Below are 21129 nucleotides of genomic sequence, written 5' to 3'. Positions count from 1 at the left end.
AGAGATAGGTAAGGAGAGGAAAAAGAAGAAAAGAAGTAGAGAAGGAGGGCAGGAAAGAGAGGAAGGGTGGGGAGGATAATAAATACAATGAGACCAGGTATTAGTCCCTATTTAAAGCTCAACGACAGATGCTGCTGCATTGCTCACTGTAACAAATCCTCAGCATCTGCAATTTTACCAGTCCTGGTCAATGACTGCCGGTGTGTGTGTGTGTGTGTGTGTGTGTGTGTGTGTGTGTGTGTGTGTGTGTGTAGACACTGAGCGCTCAGACCTGTTCCAGTGTGATAGGAAACAGATGAAGTCAACCAAGCGAGCCACTCAGACCTCCATTACACTCTTACCTGTTGCGCCTGCATGTGTGTTGTGTGCCTTTGCATGTTACGGATATGCCTCCATATGTGCTCACATCCATGTCATGCTTCAGTATGTTTATGATTTTGTTGTTCGTGTGCATGTGGGTGCAGAGCTGCATCAAGCCTGTGTGAGTATTTAAGGCATGCTTCTGTCCATCTGGCTGGGAGAAGATAGTGTGCGAGTCCACCGTATAACTGTTTATAATCTATTTCCATAGCTGTTAAGCCTGGGAGGAGATCATGCGGTCGGCTGGATGCGTGCATGTATGTCTGTATGCTCAGGGGTCTCGTGGTTGGGGTGTTTCATACTTTTTGAAAAGCCTGTTTTGTGTCGTCACTGACTGCTGTATCCTCACTTCTCTTAACCAGCTGCTACAACTCAACAAACTGCTTCAGTCAACATATTATCACCAACAGGTTTGTATGATTTCTTATGAAATATTACATTCTAGTTAATGAAGAAGATGAAATAGAAGAAGAATTCCTTTATTTGTCCCGCAATGGGGAAATTCAATTTTCACTCTAGTATTAATTTTCATTTTACACACACACAGGCCCAAAGTACACACACATGCACTGACAGGAGATGTCAGAGCGAGGGGGCTGCCAGTGACCGGCGGCCCGAGCAGTTGGGGGTTCTGCGCCTTGTTCAACAGCACCTCGCCAGTGCCCAGGAGATGAACTGGCACCTCTCCAGCCACCAGTCCACGCTCCATACATGGTCCACACAGGGACTTGAACCAGCGACCCTCCGGTTCCCAGCCCGGCCATGTCTCTGTAGTGACAGCTAGCGTTGGTGTAGGTGTGAGTCTGTGTATCTGTGTGCCTGCATGGCTGTGTGTGTTTATGTGAATGTGTGTATGAACGTATATATATGTGTGTGTGTCTCTGTGCATGACTGTGGGAGGGTTGGGTTCTTTTAACTTTCTTCTCCTGATTTTATTTGATGTTTCTCTTTTTCTGTTCATCTCTGTAACTCGGCACTTTGCGATACTTTTCTGTATGAAAAGCGCCGTATAAATAAAGGTTGATTTGATGATTTGATTTGAAGTCACCTATGGAACGAGCTTCTGCTGCCCCCCAATGCTGTGAAACGGTTTCATTTAGGAAACAAACGGTGATGGTTAGGCAAAAAAACAAGCCCCTCCTAATCTGTTGCAGGACATATTTTGGCCTCTGTCTTGGCTCAAAAACCCACATCCATAGAAAAGTTTGGTCTCATAAAGAACCAGAGCATCTGCAGATTAATCCCATACACGCTACGTTATGATCCACCAAAGGAAGGTTTCACGATTACGAGATGAATAAACCCCTGTTTTTGTTTTTGCGTCGCTGCGATCTTCACTTTAGAGCGGCTACGGGAGTCAGGATGTGCAAGCAGGGAGTGAGAGGCACGGCAAAGTTGGTAATAGGACATCGGAGTGTGATCCTTTTTTAATTGTTTTTATGCTGTTTCAATGAATTATGCACAACACTTTGATTTGCCCTTGTGTATGAAATGTGCTATGAAAAATGAACATGCTTCGCTTTGCCTATTTAACCATGTTCTGAAGGCTGCGTGACAGAGCAGGCGATTTAGCCACATCCAGCCACTAGGGGCACTAACGCACTCTACTGGGCAGAGAGCCGCTGCTTGAGAGAGAAGAGGAGATTGACGGCAGTGAGACCAGTGTATGGCTACTTTATATCGGTCAACTTGCCGTTCGTGGTTCAGTGTGCGTCCAGAGAAACGTGAGTTATATTGTGTATTTACTGGATGCATTTCATTGCTGTATATTTTATTTGTTTCATATGTCTGTTAGTTGAAGTTGTGCTACAATGTATATTCTAAGAGTGTCAGCTAATGCTTCTGGTGGTTTAAATGGTAATTCATGTTACATTCATGGCACTGGACGTTCTCTCATATTCCTGGGCCTTTCTGTGTGGAGTTTGCATGTTCTCCCTGTGTATGCGTGGGTTTTCTCCGGGTTCTCCGGTTTCCTCCCACAATCCAAAGACATGCACGTGCAGGTTAATTGGTGTCTCTAAAAAAAAAAAATGCCCGTAGGTGTGAATGGTTGTCTGTCTCTGTTCGTCTCTATGTGTCCTGTGATAGACTGGCGTCCTGTCCAGGGTGGACCCCGCCTCACGCCCGATGTCAGCTGGGAATCGGCTCCAGCCCCCCCGCGACCCCGACCCCGGGATAAGCGGTTGAAGATGAATGAATGAATGTATATTCCTTTGGTATGTGATGTATATATGTTTCATGCTAATAATAATTATATTATTATTTTGGATTGTGTGCTATGATTAATCACATTGTGACCTGATGGCTATTATTGTTCTTGGTTTATTCCAGAACCACACACACACAAACACACACACCACAACTGTGTACACTGCTAATATTGGATTAAAGCACCATAAAGGGACTGACTGTCTCCTGCTTCCTCATTCACTTAAGTCTTAGGGGAACTTTATAAAGTGCGTTCTAACCGATGCACACTTTGCGATTACAAATCAGAGTAGCCAGTCTGCATTCTGTAAGACTTCATCACAAGTATATTGCCCGTACTTTCTCACTTGATTCCTACCATTTCCAACCAAACTCCCCTTCAAACCCACACAGGTGTTTTTAATGACTTTGGCCGATTTGACCTCTTGTCATGTTCAAGTTGGGTGCAGCTTTACTATTACCTAATAACAGTGATAACCATTTATGGTGCTAGCAGTATAAACAGTCTCGTCCAAACAAATCCAACAAAAAGAGGAGAATGAGAGAGAGAGAGCTGTCAATCAAGTACAGCCCGTTCACTCCAGAACAGCTCAGAGAACCGAGTCCAATCAGGCGACGTAAGTGGAAACACCTGTGTAAGTATATCCCCTCTCTTTTACCTCACCGCGTTGCTTTTAAGCCACATTCCCTGCAACCAGAATGTTCCCTTCTGTCAGCCTGCACGCTTTCCCAGCCACGGATTAAACACGAATGAAACTAGTAGCGTTAGTGTGAGCCTCTATTCCCCGTCATTCACCGATTAAATCAAAACAACACAGAACAAGGTGGTGCCGCGCAGCACATCCGCAATATCCTGACATCAACTGCTTTAAATAATACTGCAGCCTAGGAAAACACATTTCCATGAGCACATTTAGAGCTTCACTGAAGTAAGGATGTAGTTTAAAACTGAAGAAGAAGAAGAAGAAGAAGAATTACTTTATTTATCCCACAACGGGGAAATTGAATTTTTCCACTCTTATTATTAATCATGTTACACACACAGGCCTGAAATACACACACATGCACAGACAGGACCTATACATGCAATTCAGGAGAGATGTTAGAGCGAGGGGGCTGCCAGTGACCAGCGCCCTGAGCAGTTGGGGGTTCGGTGCCTTGCTCAACAGCACCTCGGCAGTGCCCAGGAGATGAACTGGCACCTCTCCAGCCACCGGTCCACGCTCCATACATGGTCCACACAGGGACTTGAACCAGCAACCCTACGCCAAGTCACCTATGGACTGAGCTACTGCCGCCCCCCTGAATGATATAATATTAAATATTTTTCTTTTTTATTACATTTAGTTTAAAATTAGTGTCTCAGGTGTATTAAATTTAATGTTTAAGGAAATACAGATGAGTTTCTTCTTTTTTTTAAAGCTCAATAAATCAACAATACGTCAACAAGTGATTGTTTTAAATAATCATAATCTCAGTAGAGGCAAAAATAATTGTGATTATGATTTTTGCCATAATTAAGCACCCCTCAAAGAGCTTGATTATTGATATTTCCCTCTGAAGTTGGCAGAGACCATACCAGAGAGTGCATATTAACTCCAAATGAATGCTAATATTACTCTGCACATGCCGGATGTATTAACAGGCAGCTGTTTGCTGTGATTACAGCTTTATGAGGCAATAATAGGTCAGAGCTGTCTGTCTATTCCTTGTTTTTTTTTTTTACTTCTCTGTGCTAAAAATGACTACAGCTCTAACGCTCTCGTCTAAACACTTCATAACCATGATGGATGATTAGATTATACGATGAGCCGTACTGTAGTTGCAGCTCTCCTCTCACAGCAGTCGAATTTACACATTTATTTAGGTCTACCTTGTCCTCAGAGGGCTGAATGGACCCTGTGCTCTGCAGCAGCAGTATTAAAGCTAATGCAGTTTATCCCTATCATCAGTCCCTGTTGATATTTCACTGCCCCCATGCTATGGTCCTACCTCATTACCTACTCGTGGTGCGTGGCATTTCGCAGCCATCGGTAATTTGGAGTGGCTGTGTATACTGTGTGTGGTCCGCATGTGCCATGGCATTAAAAAAAGGTCAAGAGGCCCTCTTTCTATTTGAATTGCCAAAATAGACGCGTTGCAAGGTTGTAAATGGATTCTTTAAGTGTGGATGTGGAGGTCTGAGTGACACAACCCCCCAGCGTCGCCAACACAACTGTGAACTCTTGCATTCTTTGAACACAAATGTCACAAAAACACAGTGTGTATATATATATGTGCACCCAGATGGTTAAATATACACAAAGAAGCAATAGCATGCATAGATGCACAAAGGTGCACACATACATACACTCTCTCTCGCTCCCTCTCTCACACACACACACACACACGTACACGTCACATTAACCTGGGGAAGATTAGAAGCAGACATGGCACGGTTGAATGGCAGCATGTCCTGACCATGAGCACTTTAAATGGCCCCTGTTTCCTTTTGATCTGCAAAACATTTCTCTCTGTTTATTTCTGACATTTTCATTCAGACAGTATTTATACGGAAGCTGGTTTCTGAGAGCAGCCAAACCCAAAGTATGCTGTTGTATTCGTCGTTCCCACGGTGCTGCGGGACGTTTGACTTCGTCTTCCCCTCAAACACGAGCAAAGGTTCAAATCCTCCACACTACACATGAATTGCCCTTTGCAGTCAAATCAAATGCAGTTAATTACATATTGGGACAGAAGACCAGAACCCTCTGTGTCTTAGTGTCAAATGGGTTAAATAAAGACTATCTCTCTCATTCTGTTCATGCTGCTGCACCTGTATTTACCCTGTGTCTCAGATGCTCTGTTGCAGCTCTAAGACCCCCTCCCATAAAGCCCAGTCTGCTCTGATCGGTCAGCCCTTCTGTGTCTCCTTCACTGCTCTGTTCAGCGTCTCTTTATCACCGCAAAAGAATGACTGCATCAGAGTATGTAGTGCAATCTTCTATCGACTGTGAGGGAATAAATAGCAGCACTTACCATCAAAAACAAAGGCTTTTAATACAAACACTAAAAGGACATGTTCCAGCAGCAATGCGATCCGATTGTTGAAATAATACATCTGAATCTGACTGTGTGTGCATGGATGTATTGTTCGCTCAGGTGCAAATCACCCTCAGCACCCTCAGGATTCACAAAGAAAGTCCGACTATCAATACAAGACAAAGTTTTCAGCGTGAGTCGTTTTAATTACAGCTCCCGAGTCATCGACACCGCCCTTTGTAGGTGAGCTGTCCCGTCTTGTGGCATTAGCTTTGCTGACAATGCAGCTGCATATTGGGCTTCGTTGATGAAAGAGTCCCTGAAGTGGCGTGAACAAATACAGACTTGGCGAAAGGACAATCGGGAAATGAATTTTCCCTCGCAATGAAAAAAGCACTTTCTTGGCAACAAACTCAATAATTGGATTACTGACAGACAGGTTGGTGTTGATGTAGAGTAGAAAAAAACATTGGAAATGGAGTTCAGGACAGTCTGAAATACATTTACGTACGTTTACCTCACTATTTGATGTTTCGGCCATGTTTAATATGAACATCCCACATTATTACCTTATATAAATATGACAGAAAATAAGGAAAAGCATATAAAATGGTCAAAATGTGATATTTAGTGACACATAAATAATGAATTAGACTTTATTATCCCGTCAGTCATCTGCTGCCTTTCATTCAGAAGAGTTGAATCGATGTTGGCGTGTTTTTCGGCGGAAATGACATGAGAGGTGGCTCAGAAGTGGCATAAAGGAGACGGTTAAACGCAGAATGAATGCAGGCACAGTATTACAGGAAGAAGCCATCACAGATACAATTAATTTCAATGTCTTTATCCCGGCATGTCTTTACAGTGGGTCCACCTTTGCACCATTTTTCTGTTTGTCTATATACTGCAGCTTTCTGTGAAGCGTTTGCCTTTTGAGTGAATGACTCTGCGTCCAAAGTTCAATTCAATTCAATTCAATTTAATTTATAGTGCCAGATCATAACAAAAGTTATCTCAGGACACTTTACAGAGTAGTGCAATGTCAACAATTTATGAAATATTTCCTCCCACAGTCCAAAGACGTGCAGGTGTTCGGTTCATTGATGACTCTAAATCACCCGTAGGTGTGAATGGTTGTCTGTCTCTGTTCGTCTCTATGTGTCCTGTGATAGACTGGCGTCCTGTCCAGGGTGGACCCCGCCTCACGCCCGATGTCAGCTGGGATCGGCTCCAGCCCCCCGTGAACCCGACTGGGACAAGCGGTTGAAGATGAATGAATGAATGAATGAATGAAAGCTACAGTGGACTTTTCTCGACTGTCTTAAAACTCGATTTTGATACATAAACACCTCAGGGATGCAGTTTTTCTCATAGTCTGCCCTGCTCCCAGGTTGTGTTTTCCCTTTATTTGAATAATGACTCCATGTTTATTACTTCCTGTTTTATTTTGTCACTCACCTCTCCTCTCGTTCACTTCCTGCCTTTGTGTGTTTTCCCTCCAGTTGTGATTGTCTGCCCCGCCCTGATTAGCTTCACCTTTCCCTGGTTAGTCCTGCAGTCACCACACCTGCTGCTCACCTGTTCCCACTCCCTCATTAGTCATTATTTACACCGGTCATGCTCTATTGTTGGTTCTTCCACATTTGTTTGGAGTTTGGCTTCACGGTTTTCCTGTTGCTTGCCCGTGCTGCCTTTGGGACAAAAGTCTGTATACCTTTTTGAAATAAATAATCATTTGTCCTGCTGCCTCCTCATCTGTGTTTGGGTCCAGTGCTGCTAACTGCTCTCTAAACAGTGACAAGAGTAGCTAACCATGCATCCACATTACCTCATGCTTTACTTTAGTGCAGACATTTTGAACTGTGTAACTGCGCTCTGTCCACTTCTCTTGGAAGTCCAGTCATGAATTTAAACGAGTTAAAAGTCAATAAAAGCAGATGTTTGGATTTAAATTTACATTTTTAAGCGATTCGGATGAAAGAGTATTCATTCATTCATTCATTTATCTTCAACCGCTTGTCCCTGTCGGGGTCGCGGGGGGGCTGGAGCCGATCCCAGCTGACATCGAGCATGAGGCGGGGTCCACCCTGGACAGGACGCCAGTCTATCACAGGACACATAGAGACGAACAGAGACAGACAACCATTCACACCTACGGGTGATTTAGAGTCATCAATGAACCGAACACCTGCACGTCTTTGGACTGTGGGAGGAAACCGGAGAACCCGGAGAAAACCCACGCAGACACGGGGAGAACATGCAAACTTCACACCACTGATAACCACTACACCACCGTGTCACCCTGAAAGAGTATAAAATGTTAAAGTAAAATAGAAAAATTTGGATTCCTTTGAATTAAGACTTTTAAATTTTATCTAAAAAAACACATTTTGCAAAGGGTTGTGTTGTATATTTAAAATTTAATGTTATTTACAGATGCTCATTTAAACGCCGCCATCAAACTTGTATAAACAAACCGGTTTTACACACAAAATTCACTCAGAGTTATTTGGTTCGACATCAGGCCCGATACCAATACCTTCAATCAAGTAGAGTGATTCCAAATATGAGAACACGCAATTATATTTAAAGTTTTCCTCTCTCCCAAAGTGTTTCTCAGTCTAAATGTCTCTATGTGACTCTCTTCACTGTCTTTGTGTTGGAGCATCCTCCTTGTGGCGGTTCTGGTATTCTTAGTCTCTGTGCGTTTCCATTCAGCGCTGTTCCGCATCTTGGGCTGACATTGGGTTGAATGAGAAGCTCTATCCTGCAGCTGTTCACTTGTTTTATAATCACTTTCTCTCTGTTTTCTTCTCCATTTCCCCTTCTTTTCACCCTGTATCACTCTCTTCTCTTTCTCTTTCTCCCTCACATACACAAGCTTGTGTTGTCATCTGTCAGCTAAGCTCTTAAAACCAAAGAATACCGGAGGCAACAGATGTTTCTTTTGCTGCGCGCTGTTGAGCATCGAGTTTCCTGCTGCCTCTTTTCCTCTGCTTTCAGCTTTTCTCATTCACTGTTTTGGTGTTTTTATTGGTTAGTTTCAGCAGACACAGTGACCTCTGACCTGCTGCAAGGTCTGCTTGAGACGCACATGAGGAAAAGCACATGACATTTTCACATGTCACTGGAAAAGCTCACTATGTCACACTGTCATGGCTTACTGGGAACACAACAGAGCCATGGTTCTTATATAGGACCTGTGCTTGTCCTACTATCACCAGTCAAAATATCTGATTTGAGTGAATGAGTGGCCATTGTTCACAAAGTTCCTGTCTGTGTCAAAGTGCCCTTGAGCAAAACACTGACTTTTCTCCCTGAGGGTGTATATGGAGGAAAAAACATTAATGTAATTGATTTTTCCTCAGGAAAATAATCGGGAGCATCTTGCCCAGAAGCCCCTGAGAAGGCAGCGTGTTACCGATAAGGAGAAAAGGAACAAAATTAAATTTGAAAAAAAGAAAAAGTCATGTGTTAGTAAGCAATTTCTTTTTTTCTGATAAGATCTCTGGTTGAATTTCCTCAACACCTGATTGAGTCAAAGTGATTAAAATTCTCACTTTGCTGCTCCGAGCGAATACGAGGCCTGCCACAACATTCATGACAAACCTCCCCCTCTGTCATTTCTCGTTTCCTTCCCTCACCTCCTCCCTTCATGTCTTAGTCCCTCTCACCTGCGACTTGAGCAGAGGTGAGGAAGAGACACAAGGACACATTTCTGCTTTTTATTATATAGACAGACAGGACAGGCGGGAGAGAGAGAGAGGGGGGATGAAATACAGCAAAGGGCCTGGGCCAGACTCAAAGTCCAGCCCACTGCGGTACGATCATCATTAATGATACGCGCTCTATCTGCTTTGCTACCAGGGCGCCACAAGGCAACAGGCATTTAACAAAATGAGGAATTTGTTCCACAGAGCGGCTTCTATTATGAAATGTAGCACAGCTGCAATGGTTTCTATTGTCAAGCCTCTTATAGTCACTGGTGCCAAAAATACTTCAACAAAGGATGCACCTATGCACCTTTGCTCTGAGCTCCCCTGGCAAGCCTCCTCTCTCTTTGAGATGCATTTAAGGGTGCTTTTCATTAAAAAAAAGACACTATTAATATTGAGTTATGGGCAGGAGAAGGAGGGTGCGCGGCTAAAAAGAGCCGCAGTGAAACAGCTTAGGTCCCAACTCCGTAGAGCCCAGTGCAAGGCTCCGGCAGAGACACAACTCTACTGCTCAAACTTTTAGTCTATCGTGTCCCACGTTTTTTCTATTGTTTTCATTGTTTTTCATGTTGTTTCTTGTTTGACGTTTGGGCATGGACTCGGGAATGCGAATCTTTCTACATACGGTAAGTCCTCGTGTGTTCACGAGAACGGAAAAATGGTGGTTGCCTTAAGGGAGACTGCGCCACTGAGCAGCTTTCCATAAGAATGAATATACACATATATATATCCGTCAAAAAAAGACTCGATGCACATCTTAAGCGGATCGGAGAGCCACTTCTGGGACGCTTCTGAGACGTGCCAGAGTGCGCCATGTGGATCACAAGCATTGAATAGAATAACTGCAATTTGCTCTAGCAGCCACGACGCTCCCAGAACACCCGGTGGGGTTTGGCTCAACATGTCTCTTCCTCCGCATCTTCGCTCCTCCCAGTGAGGATGTTCGAGAGAAATGTGAGGAAAAGACGCGTGGACGGAGGAGCCGAATGAGAAAGTGACGTCAGTAACCAATGACGTGCTGCGTCATTTTTACGTCACACTACTTGATAAAAGACTTCCACGTAGGATACACCTGTGTTTCCTGACTCAAAGCTCCTCCAGAAGCCTCCTCTCTCCTTGAGGTGCATTTAAAAGATTAGAGGATCCTCCACGACGGCGGATGGGGAGACGTTTCCAGGAGGAAGAATCAGATAGCATAATCGTAACATCCTGAGACATCCTTCAAGAGGGCACGCTGAGATCGATTTCTGGGGCACAGGCAGGAGGGCAGAGGAGAGGAAGGGGAGCACAACAGAGAATGAAACGAGCCCCTTGGGTGTCTCGATATAAGCTGGCGGACATTTTCTTACCATTGTTTTTTTTTTGCCATGTTGTGTTTCTGTCAGGCTGTCAACAGCTCGACAGAGAGTTCCTGTTCGGGTCAGGAATCAATGTTTTCAACATACTGAATGTAGTAAAAGTATTTGACAGCAGTTAAACATAAATAAAAAGGAAATGTGCTCGACATGTTTGTAATCTTTGTTTTAGTTTTACTCTAAATCATTTTATACTCTGTGTTCAAATGTTTCTCATTGTTTCCTTCTGTGTTTATGCTCTTTGTCTTCCAGTGATTCTGTCAACATGTGCTTCCTTTTAGACATCCATGAAAATATACCGGAGAAAATGTATTTTCTTTTTTTGCTCTTTTTCTTATAAAATCAGTACGATTTAGGATGCTGGAGGCTAAAAAGCACATCAGCAGCCTTCCCTACTTCACCCTCATGTCCTCCTTAAAAAGTGTAAACACATTGGAAGTGATTTTCCCATCAGCCGTTCACTCCGGTGTCACCAGCAGCTCTGAGAGCTTTTGGTCTGCGTTGTAAAAGAAGCACTTTTTCTTAATGTGGTGCTGTATATCAGTCCAGCACATTCCCCACCAAATCTGATTGTCTTAGTGGCGGTATTGATTTGTCATGAACAAAGATTAATCTCCCATAATGAATTAGATATTGATTTGCTGTTGTAAGGAGCATCACCCACAGTATGTTCCTGTTTGTGTCTCTTTCACATTGGAGGTAACTGGAATTTAATGGAGTAATGAGGCCTTTGCACCAATATTAAGGGGAGGTTTGAAGGGGGATGTTTTCCTGTTTTTGTCACAGTCTAGCTCTGTGTGTTCACGAGTGAGGGGACGATGGAGCGCGAGTTTGGCCGGAGAATCGGAGCAGCGGGGGCGGTGTTGCAGTCGCTCTACCGCACCGTTGTGACGAAAAGAGAGCTGAGCCGGAAGGCAAAGCTCTCGATCTACCGGTCAATCTTCGTTCCTACCCTCACCTATGGTCATGAAAGTTGGGTCATGACCGAAAGAACGAGGTCGCGAGTACAAGCGGCCGAAATGGGTTTTCTCAGGAGGGTGGCTGGAGTCTCCCTTAGAGATAGGGTGAGAAGTTCAGCCATCCGTGAGGAACTCGGAGTAGAGCCGCTGCTCCTTAGCGTTGAAAGGAGCCAGTTGAGGTGGTTCGGGCATCTAGTAAGGATGCCCCCTGGGCGCCTCCCTAGGGAGGTGTTCCAGGCACGTCCAGCTGGGAGGAGGCCTCGGGGAAGACCCAGGACTAGGTGGAGAGATTATATCTCCACACTGGCCTGGGAACGCCTCGGGATCCCCCAGTTAGAGCTGGTTAATGTGGCCCGGGAAAGGGAAGTTTGGGGTCCCCTGCTAAAGCTGCTGCCCCCGCGACCCGACCCCGGATAAGCGGATGAAGATGAGATGAGATATGAGATGAGATAGCTCTGTGTCCAGATTTCCTTTGACTCTTTTGTGAAGTCTGGATTGAATCTTTAAAAGACTAACTGGCATAATAATCATTTAAGTTGCATATATTAGTTTGTCTGCCTTTGTTTCCCCTCCTTTGCTTTGAATGAACTTTGTCCGTCCTCCCCTGCTGCCAGAGTGTTTCCCAGCCTACAGCTCCCTGCATGTTGTCTCCTAATCACCTGAGCTTCTTTGCCCACCTCTCCATCTGCAATGCCTCTTGTTAGATTAGGATGGGTTTCTGTTAAGGCTTAAAATTGTCTTAAATGTTGAGACAATCTTGCAGCCAAATTGCTGTAAGACTGACCCATCACCAAAGATTGGATTCTTCTGTTATAAGTTTTTTTCTCTTTTGCACGAACCTTAAATAAAGTTATTTCTCAAGTCCCTGTTACCTGCAGTCACTTGTGTTTTGAACACTCTGCTCCAATCCAACATTTTACAATTCTTGTGACAAATTGGAAAAAACACAGTTCATCTTTAAAGCCCATTGTTGACCTTCTTTCAACCATACATTTTATTTTTATTGTCCTGGCCCAGACAGGCAGCAGCACAGTTTCAGACACACAAACTAACAATTCATTGGAAACAAGTAAGAAGTAACATCTTTGAGGATATTAAAAGAAAATGTAACATTCAAAATAAATACAGCCAGATAAATGAAACAAGCTCCCAAAGATTCAGGTGGTTTTGAAACTTGTTCCAATCGGACAAAGCAGCAAACTGAGACCTAGTCCACACGAACACACCAAACTTTTATTTTTAACTTTTACCACCAGTGTGATTAAAAATATCTCTGTCCACATGAAACTGCAAAATCAGCCTTAAACAATGTCATGTGATGTCAAATGATTTGTCAAACATGATTTGTCAAATGCCAAAGCATTAGGTGGCGTTAGCACTCCTAACAGGAAGGCCATTTTAGCCAATCACAAGGCTGGAAAAATTCATACCGGAAAAACAACAATGGCGAACCGAGGCCGGGCAGATTCCTTCGTCTGGACTGACAGCGAAATTGAGTTAATTGTCACTGTTACTCACAAATTTAAAATCAGCAAAATTCAGGAAATTGTAAACAGCAGCTCCGTCAGCCGGTCACGTCTAGAGCGCTCCACAAGTCTCCATGGATACAACTGACTGTTTACCGCAGCACAGTGTGACGTCAAACAATGCAGACAAGAAATTGTGGTTTTCCTCGGTTTTCCAGTCCACACATGACTGCTGAAACCGGTCTTGTCCAAAATGTTCACCCTGGACTCCGGTTACAAAAAACTACTTACAGCGGATACGTGTGGATGAAAGGCCAAACCGTGCAGAGAAACATACGGTTTTAAAAATACCTGTGTTCGTATGGACGACCCCTGAAACGCCCTTTTCCCCAGCTCAGTATGGACTTTAGATATGGTTAGAAGGATTAGGTCCTGGGAGCGACGACAATAACCTCCATACTATTTTTAAGGATGTAGGACCGTAGGTAAAAAGGAAGACAGGATTTCCAGGGTTACACACCAAACTCAACTAAGTAACATTAACATTTATTTTTAATCAACATTGATTGACAGATGAGTTGACACAGACTGACAGGATTACTCGCGGTGAAAACCATAGCTTTCGGGGGAGCTCACTTGCCTTGCTTTATGCGAGAACATCTGATATATTCAGTAATACACAGTAAATTACCACGTGTATAATATAATATGGTCGACTAAAGCCGGGCACAGTGTACTCTGAGTGTGATGTACCACATTTTACAAGTTTATCTGTATAAATTAGACACAGACAGGTCAATATGTATTCAATAAATCAATATGAAACTAATTTCATGCATGATCCATGATAGAGAACACAATGTATTGTTAATATTTTAGAGAAAAGGAACGCTGTCTTATTAAGAGGAGCAGAGGTCCTCCTTGCTTGTGTTTTCACCCTGAATACTGGTCCTAAAGGGTTCAGTATGCTTCAGACTAAATACTTTACAGTCTTCTGAAGGCAAAATGTGTATCCCTCCTCCGAATGGACACTCGAAGGTGGGGCGAAAAGCTTCTTTCAAAGAATTTTGAGCTGCATAAATCATACAAATATGGGGATAACGCTGCTCCAATAAAGGATTCATGGTGTTCCACTTGGTAGTCTGCACGGAAAGAGAAGAAGCCTGGTTTCGTAGCCTGCAGCTTTTGCAAAACGCAGCTGCTCGTCTCCTGACTGGTAAGAGAAAGTGCTCCCTGTCCACTTCAGGACTGATTTTAAACTTGAGTTAGTTGGTTTTAAAGCTTTAAATGGACGTCAGTTCTGTATTTATCTGAACTTTTACACTGTCACACTCCAGCCAGAGTGCTAAGGTCGGCAAATCAACTGCTGCTGGAAGTCCCCAGGACCAGACTAAAAACTAGTGGTGATCGAGCCTTTGCGTCAGCTGCACCTCGACTTTGGAACAGCCTGCTCTTGCATATTTGATCCGTCCAGACCCTAGAGGTTTTTTTTTTTACTTACTGGAGCCTCACATTTTCTCCATGGTGTTCAATTCAGCCTGAGCAAGACCCGCCTTTACTGTATCTTATTGTATTGTTTACTGATCTGCACTTTGGTCGACCCTTGGAGTGCTCTATAAATAAAGTTTGAGTTGAGCTGAGTTGGTTTTTCCCCTCTCTGCACACCTGCTCAATCTACTGCTTGTCAGATAATCAGTTTGGCAAAATTACAAAAGAGTCTGACTCTGGAATTAGGGGTGCCTTGTCTGACGGAGGGGAGAGGGTTCGAGGTATTGTTCAACAAACCGTCTTAAGATCTTAACCCATCCCTGGGTAAACAATATCCAAAATAACATCAAAAACATCTTAGTTTTTCCAACTTTTTCACCCCAGACTGGCAGATCATAATCTTCTGCTCGACTCATGATGTCAAAAATTTGGCGAGGCTTCATGCTTTAACAACTCCTCAATAACATCCATGACTTTGACTAAGACAGTCTGACACAGAAACTTAAACTCTGACGGAAAGGGAAAAACAGACTCACAGTCACACAGATCCATGACAATGTGTGTTTGTTCCGGCAAATGATCGAACACAGGCTGCGTCTGTCTCTCTGTATGTGCTGCTTTCTGTTTGTATTCGAGCAACGCGTAACATGCCAGTGACAGGGTATACCACGCGCCAAACCTACATTTCTCTTTCTGCTTCCATCTGAACTGTTTAACCTTACTTTGGCCAATACAGTTTGACTTGACTTTATCGCGCTTTAAAGCTACATAATGCTTTAAATGTAAACGTTTTCCAACAATCCTGCAGGGAGCTGATCAGTTGGACGGTAAAGCAGAGATTCTTCACCTTGCTCATGGACTTTTGACGGTAGTAGGTAAAGGAGAGGCTTCTTGGTTCAATAGCTCCAACCTGCCTTTTGCCACAAGGTCAAGCATTAAATCCTGAAGACTGAGGCAGGAAAGAGTTTCTTTTTCACTTCCTGTCAAACCTTTTGTTGTCTATACAGCTTCATTGACCTCAAAGCTACCAGGACCTGCAGACACTCGGCTGACACCAACATTGAAAATACTTTGAGGAACCACATAGAGCCCACAAAAACACTCCTCAGAGAATCTTTTTCATGTTGGTCGTTCAAGGGAAATGCATTTTCAGTTTCCAACCAAAGTGGAAGGATCCCTGAGGAACGTGTGTATAAGTCAGCGAAATTTATCTGGTGAGCATTGAAATATTGACATTCTAACTTCTTGTCTTTTAAAATTTGGGATTTAATTTTACATAATATTTCTAGTTTTCGTTTTATCCACAATTGCTACTGAGTCTCTGACTCAGGGATCAAAGTTTAAATACTTTGGGTTACGCTTGCATCACTTGTGCGGGTTATATAGATATTTTATTATATTGGTATAAGAAAACGAAGTGGTCCTTGCAGAGACGTCTGTATTGTAAGTTGTCGTGCACGACCTCCGCAGCTGGAATGGGGAGTAAAGGCTCTGTTGAGGCAGGACCTCCGGAGGGGCAATTGTGGATGTAATGAGAAAGAAATATTGGGATAAAACTCTAAAATACTTAAATGTCTGGACAGCTGAGTTTGGATTCCCAATAGGGGGATCTCTCAGTTTAAAAACTATATTACTATTAGAGAAAAAAACTAAAGAAAAAAGAACTAAACATGAGAAGGTAAAAAAGAAATTATCTGTAAAAAAAAAAAAAAAAAAAAAAATTGGAAACTATGGAAAATCAAAGGGAATGTTTACAGATTTGGAAAGCGGAAGCAAAAGCAAGAAATAGGAGAATAATGCAGAAACAACTTCCTTTTTCAAACGAAATAAGTGAAACAAATGAAAAACAAGATTTAAACACAAAAAGAACATCAGACCCGCAGGTTTCTTCCTTTTTGTTTCCACAGTTGGCGGCTTTGAAGCCGGACCCATGACTCTACTGCAGCCACCGAACCACCCTTCAGCTCCACCACCATACAACGCTACAACAGCTGACGAGAGAAGAAGAACAGATCCCTTCAGCATGACACAACAAACAAGTTTGGGAGCAGCCCATCCAGATGCGTCTGTTCAAACAAAAGATTCTTCGGACAAACAAAAGAAGAAACATCTCAATAAGAAATTCACATGGCAGCAATGACTATGTATAACACAGCCCGAGACTACAGACAGCCACAGCGTGAACACAGACAAAGAATACACAGCCAAGACAACAACTGGAAAAACAATGCTAACAGATCTGCAAGAAGACGTCCTGATGACATCTGTTACCGCTGTGGCCAATCTGGACATTGGAGACGTGAATGTCTCACACCAAGACTGAGGGTGGTCGGGGGCTGTCGGAGAGGGATGGACTCCTGCTGACAAGCCCAACCAACATGTAAAACCAGAAGGAGGTACTGCACAACACTCACACAAACATGTTGACACACAATCCATTGAGAGCTCAGACACAATTGCTTTAACATATGTTCAATACACATCTGATCATTTCAAAAGGTTTCCCAAACATACATTGACTATTGCTGAACAAGATGTTGTATTCTTAGTTGATTCAAGAGCCACATATTCTGTGATAAGAGCTCTAGAACTCACTACAAAACCAGGACTGAGGGGAAAACATGTATACTCTGTTGGTTCATCAGGTCAAACAATCAGAGGGTTTGAAAGTTCAGACCATTCGATTTGGAACCAAGTCTTTCACACTCCTTTGTTCACCCAAATTTAAATTTACTCTATGCATATCAATGGAAATTACAGGAACTAACAGTCTCTTCTGAACTAGTCACAACTGCAACTGATTTCATGACACCAGAGGATCTGTATTGTACATCTCATGTACATCTCATGTGTCACCAGAACCTGATGAGCCATTTGAGGAAAGCTGGATGAGAGAGAGATTTGACAAGCTTAAACTATCACACATATATTGGACACAACACAGATGTGCTATATCAATCTCTCTCACATCAGCTCAATCAAACATGTACACCATAACTGATTCTGTCCCACACATAACACTTGCAAAACACACATCAGATAACTGGGAAGATTTGGGCCCATTCATAAAATCATGTCAGCGCGCAGCCGATTGGCAAAAGACATGTGATCGATCAAATTTTTTATTTTTATTTTATTTTTATTTATTTTTGTTTTTTAATTTTTATTTTATTTTATTTTTTCACCAACACTGCAGTGTTATTGTAAAGGTTTAACATCTGTTGTGCACACTACGAAAACAATCCAGCTGGTACCCGAAAGCACTTCTAAATCTTTTTCTTTTTTTGTCTGAAAAATAAGCTGCAAGCTATCACCGCCCTACAGGAAGTCCCTAAGACACTGTGGGCTATTAATAAGTATGATGTTGGCCTCATCAAAAACTGTGAACCTGTTGTCATAACTCCAAAATCTGACTTTAGACCTTGCAAGCCTCAATATCCACTCAAACAAGAAGCCATCGATGGCATAACGCCAGTTTTCGAGTCTCTTAAAGCAGCAGGAGTAATTATCCCCTGTGATGACTCTCCAGTGCGCACCCCTTTGTTCCCTGTGAATAAAATCAGAGATAAAAATCAACCAACAGAATGACGTTTTGTTCAAGATCTGCAAGCAGTTAATGCAGCAGTCCGACCCAGAGCTCCAAATGTTACAAATCCTTACACCATCTTGTCTCAAGTTCCCCCAACTGCGAAATTCTTTTCAGTGGTGGATCTTTCTAATGCTTTCTTCAGTGTTCCAGTCCATCCAGAAAGTCAATTTTGGTTTGCTTTCAACTTCAATGGAAGAGGCTACACTTTCACTCGCTTGTGTCAAGGATATTGTGCGAGTCCCACCATCTACAATGAAGCTCTCAAACAAAGTCTTGAATCTCTTCTTCTCTCTCCAGGTAGTGCTTTACTACAGTATGTTGACTACCTTTTGATCTGCAGTCAAACCAAGGAACAATGCGAAGCCAACACAGTCAAACTCTTAAAACATTTGGCTAAAAGTGGTCACAAAGCCAGCTTGTCGAAATTACAATTTGTCCAGGAACAAGTTCTTTTCTTAGGTCATGTCATCACTTCTGAGGGAAAAACTCTGTCACCAAAAAGAGTAGAATCAATTCAGAATCTTCCAAGACCTCTCAGGAAAAAACAAATGATGTCATTTCTTGGAACGTGCTCTTATTGTCGACAGTTCATTTTAAACTATGCCATTCTTGAGGCTCCACTCGCCTCCCTCATTCATGGCAATAGTTTGCAATCACAAGGTAAGATCACATGGACTCCTGAAGCAGAACAATCTTTCACCAAACTAAAACTTGCCTTACAGACCACTCCAACTTTGGGACTACCTGACCCCACCAGGTCATTTACTCAAACAGTAGATGAGAAAAATGGATACATGACTTCTGTTTTGTTACAGGATCACGGAAATAAACTACGTCCCGTAGCCTATTTTTCTTCCAAACTGGATCCTGTGGCTGCAGGCCTCCCAAGATGTCTCAAAGCTGTTGCTGCAACAGAAAAAGCAGTTATGGCCTCCAGAGACATTGTGGGTTACTCTGATGTAACCCTGCTGGTCCCACATGCTGTGTCCATGATTTTACTTGAACAAAAAACTTCTGACCTCTCCACAGCAAGATGGCTCAGATATAACACTGTGCTTTTAGAAATGTCTAACATCACTGTCAAAAGATGCAATGTTTTAAACCCTGCCACTCTCCTCCCTACGCCTGACGACGGACAGGAACATAATTGTGTTGCTGTCCTCCAACAGGTCTGCTCTCCAAGACCAGATCTACAAGAAACCCCATTAACTAACCCTGATTTGGTTCTTTTTGTAGATGGATCTGCCTCACGTGACCTCCAAAGCGGTCACAACAGAGTGGGATTTGCTGTTGTCACTAACCATGAAACTCTTGTCTCAGACTCACTCCCTTCCCAATACTCTGCACAAGCAGCTGAACTGATAGCATTGACACAGGCATGCAAACTGGCAAGAAACAAAACCGTAACTATTTACACTGACTCCAGATATGCATTTGGTGTTGTACACGATTCCGGCACTCTGTGAAAACACAGATAATTCTTAAAAAAAACTGACGAGAAACCCATTCTCAATCATGACAAAGTTGCAGCTCTCTCTCTCTCTCTCTCTCTCTCTCTCTCTCCAACCCATTATCCTTAATCCTTTGTTTGTTTCAACTCCAGCCTCCATACCCAGCTCCCTCGAAGCATTACTGACCTTTGCCACACCATAGGAAAAGACGCTGAGGAAACGATGCGGTGCCACACAGAAAGACGCAGTGTGGCAAGGGCCTGATAACAAACCATGTCTACCTAAACATTTCTTTCCTCACTTTGCAAAGTTGACACATGGATTGGACCATGTGTCAAAAGGGGGAATGTTGGATGCCATAACCCGCTATTGGTTTTCAGCTTATGGATTGGACCATGTGTCAAAAGGGGGAATGTTGGATGCCATAACCCGCTATTGGTTTTCAGCTTATGTGCAGAAGTTTTGTCATCATGTATGATTTGTGCAACACATAACACAGGTGAAGTCAGCCCTTCCACCGCCAGCTTCCACATCGCTCCATGACTTCCAGCCTGGTGACTGGGTGGTGATAAAGGACCTGAGAAGGAAACATTGGAATTCCAAACGCTGGCGAGGTCCATTCCAAGTACACCTGACAACACATACCGCTGTGAAGATTGCTGAGAGAACAACGTAGATACACACCAGCCACTGCAGGAAGGTTCCCGAACCAACAGAGGGACTCAGTTGTCAACCCGGACAACGCAAGAACGAACAACGAGAGGACAACTTGAGGGAGAACTCCGTGAATTCAACAAACACCCATTAGAGGCACAGAACCATTTTCTTTCAACTGCATCATGCACCACCTGATCCTGTTCCTTTCATGGTCAGCAATGCTGACAGAAGCTTACACCTACAAACCCACCAAGACTGTCACTCTGAACAAAGGACAAAATGCAACATTCATGCACTGTTTATCCTGAAATTTGGCGATCAGGACAAGTGCATGCATATTATGCCAATCATGACAAGTATCTATGCACAGACTTGTGTTTGTTCAGTATCACCATCCGGCCCTTATCTAGGTCAGCCAACTTGTCTAACTAAAATATTTGTAATATTTTTTTTTTTTTTTTTTTGTTTGTTTTTCCCTTACCTTTTACTCCTATATTTTATATTTTAAATTCTCAAACTTACTTTTCTAAACCACTGCCATGATGATACATTTTAAAATCTGCGTGAATTAATGTTCGGATTATTAAGTTGTAGTAGAATTTTAAAGTTGCATTTTATGTTTATTTTATTCCATTTTTATTTTATTTTTATTTTTTATTTTTTGTTTTACTTCTTTATCATTATTTCATTTCATCTATTCTGATTTTGCAAGTATTATTTTTATTTCTTGTTCATGCTTTATTCTCTTCAGTTGTGATTAATGAGTAATCAAAAGGGGGAAATGTAATGGTAAATTTGAATATTCCTTCTTCCTTGAGAAGCCTTTCAGACAGCAGAACAGAAAGATTTCCCCCCAAGA

General features: G+C 42.8%; 1 protein-coding gene across 1 annotated transcript in view; it reads right to left on the bottom strand.

The window, feature by feature from the left end:
- The window catches only part of htr4 (5-hydroxytryptamine receptor 4), a gene marked incomplete at both ends in the record, with an annotated part of 137359 nt that overhangs the window by 59575 nt on the left and 56655 nt on the right, over nucleotides 1–21129 (bottom strand). The window lies entirely within an intron of this gene.

Source organism: Echiichthys vipera (assembly GCF_963691815.1).
Source record: "Echiichthys vipera genome assembly, chromosome: 6".
Taxonomy (NCBI): Eukaryota; Metazoa; Chordata; class Actinopteri; order Perciformes; family Trachinidae; genus Echiichthys; species Echiichthys vipera.
This window is presented reverse-complemented; position numbering and strand designations above follow the sequence as displayed.